Below are 7,963 nucleotides of genomic sequence, written 5' to 3'. Positions count from 1 at the left end.
TATTGCGTGCAGTTCTGGTCACCGCATTATCGGAAGGATGTGCAGAGGAGATTTACTCGGATGTTGCCTGGTATGGAGGGAAGGTCTTACGAGGAAAGGCTGAGGGACTTGAGGTTGTTTTTGTTGGAGAGAAGGAGGAGGAGAGGTGACTTAATAGAGACATATAAGATAATCAGAGGGTTAGATAGGGTGGATAGTGAGAGTCTTTTTCCTCAGATGGTGATGGCAAATACGAGGGGACATAGCTTTAAGTTGAGGGGTAATAGATATAGGTCAGATGTCAGAGGTAGTTTCTTTACTCAGAGAGTAGTAGGGGCGTGGAACGCCCTGCCTGCAACAGTAGTGGACTCGCCAACTTTGAGGGCATTTAAGTGGTCATTGGATAGACATATGGATGGAAATGGAATAGTGTAGGTCAGATGGTTTCACAGGTCGGCGCAACATCGAGGGCCGAAGGGCCTGTACTGCGCTGTAATGTTCTAATTCTAATTCTAATTCTAAAAGTAATGAACCTTGATTGAGTTATAATTAATGAATTAATAATCATTTTAGAGAGAATGGGTTTTCATTTAAAGTTAGTTCAATCTAATTACTGTGATTTTCTGTGTCTTTGTGGGAAAGGGCAGTTTCAGCTAAATGTATTCAAACAATGGACCTTTCTCGGACCCCTGATAAAACCCATGGTATGTTCCATCGTGACCTTCAAAAGTCTAGATTCAATGAAGAGGAAACTTGTTTCAGATCAGATTGGGAGACAGTGTGAAACCACTCCATTGTACTCATGTCTGAGATTCTGAGGACAGTTGGCTGTTGGTGGAAGACATCATTAAGAACTAATTAAATGTACCTAGCAAATGCTCGGACCAATTATTATTTTACAAGGTGGTGTGATGGCAATCTAGGGGTTAAAAGTAGGGATCTTGAAAGCTTTCAATGTGCAGGAACACTAGAAGAGCTCAAGGGTAAAGGCTCAGATCATCAACCAAGTTCTCCACCTGATGAGGGATCTAGGCTGGACAAAGAGGACCGTGACACTCTGAGACCAAGCTCGACCATTCCGCACACCTGCTGGAGCTGTAAAGTTATATTCCCCAAGTTTGTTAAGTATAATTTTACTTTCAATTATTGAGTACTATTTTACTCTCAATAAAAGTTCTGGACTTATTAATCAAGTATCCTGTTGCCTTAATTGGTTAAAGTCATGCCCAAAGAGATTGTCCACAATAGACTTTCCAGAATTAAAAGATAAGTCTGCAAGGGTTGCTAATTTTACAGCCCTGATTAAAAAGAGAGATAAACCCAGGAACTACAGACCAGTTAGTCTAAAGTCGGTGGTGGGGAAACTTTTCGAGACAATTATCCAGGAGAAATCTAACTGTCACATGGTAGAACATGGGCTAATAAATGACAGCCAGTACAGATTGGTTAACAGAAGATTGTGTCTGAATTAATGAATTAATTTCTTTGATGAAGTTTAAGAGAGAGTTGACCAGGGTAGTGGGGTTGATGGTGTGTGTCTGGACTTCAAAATGTGTTTGAAAAAGTACCATAAAATAGACTTGTTAACAAAATTGGAGCAGATGGGATTAAAGGGGCAGTGGCAGCGTGGATAAGGGGCAGAAAGCATAAAGTAGTGTGAATGCTTGTTTTTCAGAATGGAGGGACTAATACAGTAATGTCACTGTTGTTGCAGTGTGTGCAGTGTCTGACCCTGAGCTGTCCTAGGGAGGGGGCTGTTTGTGATGTTCCTGTGGGGTGCATTATCATCAGGGTCTCTCTCTGAGCTGTCCCAGGGATGGGGCAGTGTGTGATATCCTTGTGCATGTCATACAGGCCCACTGGCGTGTGGTTCCATCCTGAAGCCAAGAAACAGAGCCCCAGATATGGGCAAAAAGTCTCACTTCTCTATCGGTACCTTGAGAAGACAAAGTGGCGCAGTGGTGAGCACCGCAGCCTCACACCTCCAGTGACCTGCGTACGATTCCGGGTACTGCCTGTGCAGAGTTTGCAAGTTCTCCCTGTGACTGCGTGGGTTTCTGCCGGGTGCTCCGGTTTTCTCCCACAGCCAAAGACGTGCAGATTGATAGGTAAATTAGCCATTGTAAATTGCCCCTAGTGTATGTAGGTGGGAGGGGAATTGAGGGGATGTGGTAGGAATATGGGATTAATGTAGGATTAGTATAAATGGTTGGTTGATGGTTGGCACAGACTTGGTGGGCTGGAAGGGCCTGTTTCAGTACTGTATCTCTAATTAAATAAATAAGAAGGCTGAGGGAGTAAACCTGGACAGTAAATCCGGAGTGGAGTCCTGGAGGCGGATACCTGTGACTTATCAGGCAGTTTTACAGCAACTCCTACAGCAGATCTGGTAACAAACAGTACTGGTATTTTCCTTTCCTCTGGACAATACCAGCAATGCTGACAGGAGTTCCTGATGCTCAGGGTCTCCATACTATTTGCCCAGGCCTGTGCAATGGAGAGGACACTCCAGCTTCATGGTTAAACATTAGCACAACCCGGGAATAAACAGTTACTGATTGTGAGCTCTCATTCAATTGGTGCAGAGTATGAGCGCCAGGGGTTACTTCGGACAGTGGGAGAGCTCTTAGTGTCTCATTGGATAGCTACCATTCACTCCAAGCTGGGAAGCCCCCAGTCAGTTAGGTGCTGTCCTGCCACGACCTGCTTACTTCAATGGGTGCCTGAAGCTTAGAGAATCATCTCTCAACAGGCGGATTGATAATCTATGCACCAAGAAAAACAAACTCAACAAAGAAGACACCAGTCCTTCGCATCACAAGCTGGAATGTGAGGAACATGTGTCCTGGCCTTACCGACAACCTTCTGCAGGTTGATGACACACACAAGACAGCTGTGATCGACAAGGAACTCACAAGGCTCAATGTGGACGTTGCTGTGCTGCAAGAAACTAGACTCGTTCAAAGTGGATCCCTCAAAGAGAAACACTACACCTTCTTCTGGCAGGGGAAAGCCCAAGAGGCAAGTCGTGAGCATGGAGTGGGTTTCACAGTAAAATACACGCTACTTGAGATGAGTGAACCACCCACAGTAGGCTCAGAGAGACTTCTTACTCTTCACTTGTCAACACGTGTGGGCCCAGTTAATCTCATGTGCATCTATGTCCCGACACTCACCTCCACCCCAGATGTCAAGAATCAATTCTATGTGACACTTGACACTGCCATCAGTAGAATTCCCAGCACTGAGGGACTGTACCTTCTAGGAGACTTCAACACAAGCTTGGATACTGACTACACAGCTTTGCCAATGTGCATAGAGCACCAGGGGATTGGCAAGATGAACGTAAATGGACAGAGATTGCTGGAGCTATGCTGTCACCATGGATTCTGTGTGATGAACAGCTACTTCCAGGTCAAGCTGTGCTACAAGGTGTCCTGGAGACATCCGAGATCATGCCATTGGCACCAGCTAGACCTTATCATCACCAGACATACCACCCTCAGCAGTGTCCTCATCACTCACAGCTATCACAGCGCTGACTGTGACACTGACCACTCCCTGGTGTGTAACAAGGTCAGGCTTCAGCCAAGGAAGCTTCATCCATCCAAGAAGTAAGGTCGTCTTCTGATCAACACTTGCCGAACCACTGACCCAGAAAGGACCCAGGAGTTCCTCAACATCCTCGATCAGGCTCTTTCAGACAACAATGCTCAAGGCCTCAGTGCAGTGTCAAAGTGGAATCATCTGCACACCACCATCTATAACTCTGCACTCACTGTGTATAGGAAAAGAGATGGGAGGAATGCTGACTGGTTTGAGGCTTATTGGACTGAAATGGAGTCAGTTACTGCAACTAAGAGGAGAGCTCTCATGAACTACAAACAAGTCTCCAGCAAACAACATCTAGATGCCCTCAGAGCTGCCAGAAACAAGTCTCTGCAGACTGCTCGGCACTGCACCAATCAATACTGGTTAAAACTCTGCTGCTGTATCCGGGGATGCTGGAGGGATGTATGAAGGAATTAAGAAAGCAATGGGCCCAGTAGTAACTAAATCAGCACCTTTTGAAGACAAAGAGAGCGGTGATCATCACTGAACCTAACAAGCAGATGGAAAGGTGAGTGGAGCATTACCTTGAACTCTACATAACGGAGAACATTGTGATTGAAGTAGCTCTCAGTGCCATTCCAGACTTCCCTGTCATGGAGGAACTGGACAGTGAGCCCACCATAGTCGAGCTCAACAAGAGCTCAAAACATGCGTGATGCAAACATTGTCACCTTGTACAAAATTAAGGGGGATCGCAGTGACTGCAGCTATTATCGGAGCCAGCTACTCAGTTCCACTCACCTGCTCGATCCCTTTCCTCCTGCAAGTTCCTTTGCTTCAAGCATCCATCCAGTTTCCTTTTCAAATTATTGATTGTCTCTACTTCAACCACACTCGTGGGTCAGGACATTCCCACTCACAGCATAAAAAAATTCCACTTCACCCAAGGATGGGAAATATTTCTATCTTCTATATTTAGCTTATTCCCTATCTCTACGAGAATAGAATGGCAGTCAACATGAAAGGGAACCCAAAAATCTTCGAGCAGTATATAAATAATAAGCAGGTAGTCAGCGGTGAAGTGGGCCCCATTACGGACCAAGAGAGTAATATATACTGTGAGCTGCAGGGCAATGTTAATCTAGTTAATGAGTACCTTGTATCAATGATCACTAAGGAAGTGGAATTTGACAAAATATCAGTAGAAGTGGAGAGTGTAGAGGCAATGGAGAGGGTACAAATTGAGAGAGGGAGGTACTGAAAAGGCTGGTTATGCTTCAGGAAGATAAATTACCTGGTCCGGATGGCTTTCATCCCAGATTGCGAAAGGAAATGTGGATGCAGATAACAGAAAGGCTTGCTATAATCTTCCAATCTTCCCTGGATACGGGGGAGTTGTCAGAGGATTAGACAGTTGCAAATGTGACACCCTTATTCAAGAAAGGGTGTAAGGACAGTCCGGCTAACTACAGGCCAGTTAGCTTAACAGCAGTGGTGGGTAAAGTTTCAGAAAGAACAATCAGGGAAAAAATCAACAGTCACTTGTAGAGGTTTGAGTTAATTAAGGAGAGTGAGCATGGATTTATAAATGGGAGTTCATGCTTGACTAATCTAACTGCATGTTTTGATGAACTAACAGAGAAGGTTTATGAAGGGCATGCAGTGGATGTTGTTTATGTGGATTTTAAGAAACGACACATAAAAGGGTGATTAACAACATTGAGGTTCATGGAATAGGAGGGTCAGTGTCCAATTGGATAGAAAATTGGCTTCAGGACAGAAAACAGCAAGTCGTAATAAATGTTTCATTCTGAGACTGGAAGGTTGTCGACAGTGCTGTTCCCCAAGGGTCACTGCTGGAACCACTGCTTTTTATTTGCTACAGATAAATGACTTGGATCTTGGAATATAGAGTAGAATCTCAAAATATGCCGATAACACTAAACTTGGAGAAGTGGCAAACAGTGAGGATGAAATGAACCACCTGCTACAAGACAGTGATCGGCTTGCAGAATGGGCAGACAGGTGCAGATGGATTTTAGTAGTGAATAGTGTGAGGTGATGCATTTTAGCAGAAGGAATAGGGAGAGGCAATATATACTTAATGGCACAGTTCTAAAGAGTGTGCAGGAAGAGAGGGACCTGTTCACTGTCACGTGAACAGTTACTTCTTGTTGTGTGCTCTCAGATTTGCAACCTTCACTGTACTGGAGTGAGGTGACATCTACTGGCAGGAAGCAAGAACTGCAATCAAGCAGCATAAGCTCCATCGTCTGTCAGGGTGAAAGAAACATTGCAATGTGAGGAAATAGTGAATGGGTTTGATTGGGTTGATGGAGACATGATTCCACTTGTGGTGGAGTCCAAAGCAAAGGCCAGAAATATAAAATTGTCATTAATAAAAGAAATGAGGAATTCATGAAAAATGTAGTAACGGAGTGAATGGTTGGAATGTGGATAGAATAGAAAGTGAGATTGGATGGACAGAAGCAGTCTGAACGGATGGCTGAAACAAAAGGTGAGTGCCCTGAAATGTTAACTGTGTTTCTCTCAGCACAGATGCTACCAGAGTTTCTGAACATTTCCAACACTTTCTGTTTTAATTTCAGAATTTGCAAGATGTTGCTTTGCTCTGAAAAAAAATGGATGATCGGCTTTGGCTGCCAGTGAAATTCCACAGGAGCTAAAAGGAAGTTCTGATATCAATGGCATGTTGATCTAGGGGTATGATTCTTGCTTAGGGTGAGTGATTAATTAATGTGTGAGAGATCCTGGGTTTAAATCCTGGACAAGCCCTTCTTCTTTGGCATTTTTAGTTTAAGGTCATTGATTGGTTTCAGCCTTGCAGAAGGCGGAATTGATTTCCATATGGAGCCTGCTTGAGGACCAGAGGGCTGGATTCAAAGAGCTTGTCGACAAAATTGGAATGAATGAAATGTACAGAGAGCCAAGTGGGAATATAAAGTTGTAACTTTAACTGAAGCCTGGCTCCAAAAAACAACAGAACTGGGTTCTGGTATGGAAAGGAAACCTTTCCCATTTCTGTTGTTTGGCTTGCATTGACTCATCGATTTTCTTGTTTTTCACTTTGTTGATGCCTTTGAATAATTGTGGATACTTCTTCAGGGTGTTTTCTTTCACCAGGTAGTTCTGACCTCTGATGATGATGATCGTCATGAGCTTCAACTCACTGATAGTTTTGGAACTGAGCAGATTTCCTTTGCTTGAGTCTACAACATGGAACTCAGTCTGACATGTGGACTCATGGGAGGTTTTGAATGCCACCCCTGCGTTGAAGAATACAGTTGCATCCATCCAATAAGAGACCGAGTAGAAGTGACAGTTCAGTCAGTCGAACATGAAACTTTTAATTTCAGGGTGGTGAGTTGGAGTGCCATTTTGTTTTCCCCTTTTTTACGGCATCATGAGCAGAGAGTACAAGGAGTGTTTGAAATGAAATTCAGCAAAAGGATGAGAAAGTCTCACGTTGATTCGGGACTCTTATCTCTCTGCAGCATCTCGCTGTGAAAGATTGAACTTCATCTCATTTCATTCCCAGCTGGGGGTCAGTGCGGCTCAGTGGGACTTCTGGCTGTCTCCTGCTTCACAATCCATCAGTGCTGAGAAAGCAATGGGGAATATTATTCACGGCTCTGTAACCAGAGGACACCGATTGAAGGTGAATGGCAAAGGAACCAAAGACAACATGAGGAAAAACTTCTTTTGCACAGCGAGTGGTTAAGATCTGATATGCACTGCTTGAGAGTGTGATGGAGGCTGATTCAACCATGGCTTTCAAAATGGTATAAGATAATTATCTGAAGTGAAAAAAATTGCATGTTTTCATGGAATACATGAGTCTGTGGCATGAGCTGAGTTGCTCGTGCAGAGAAGCAGCACAAGCACAATGAGCTGAATGGCTTCCTTTTGTTCTGTAACTATTCTATGATCTATGATTCTTTTCAGAGTGAAATCAACACTCACATACAAGAAACTGACAGGTACAATGTGAACCCCACACTAACAGACCAGCGAATGCTAGGGACAGAGTAAAATCAATCAGTCCTAGACTAGAACCTGACAGGTGCACAGTAAACTTCGCATTACCAGACAAGAAATTGACAGATACAGTGTGAAACCCACAGTCACTTTGCAGCAGTTGGCAGGTAACGTGTAAAAATCTTTCTTTCATATCCCAGCTGCAAGGTACAAAGAAAATTAGGTGCAAACCCAGGCTCACACTTCAAAGACTGAGAGATACAAAGCAAAACACATATTCACCTACAAGTACAGAGAAGAAGACACACTCAGAGGAGGTGCAGATTAAAGACACATGCATGTAACAGAAACTGATAGGGATAGAATCAAACCCTTTCTCACTTCTCAGAAACTGATAGATATAGACAAAAGCTGATGCTCACATACAAGTTGT

The sequence above is a fragment of the Heterodontus francisci genome, unplaced genomic scaffold (assembly GCF_036365525.1).
Source record: "Heterodontus francisci isolate sHetFra1 unplaced genomic scaffold, sHetFra1.hap1 HAP1_SCAFFOLD_43, whole genome shotgun sequence".
NCBI lineage: Eukaryota > Metazoa > Chordata > Chondrichthyes > Heterodontiformes > Heterodontidae > Heterodontus > Heterodontus francisci.
Note: the sequence above shows the minus strand (reverse complement) of the source record.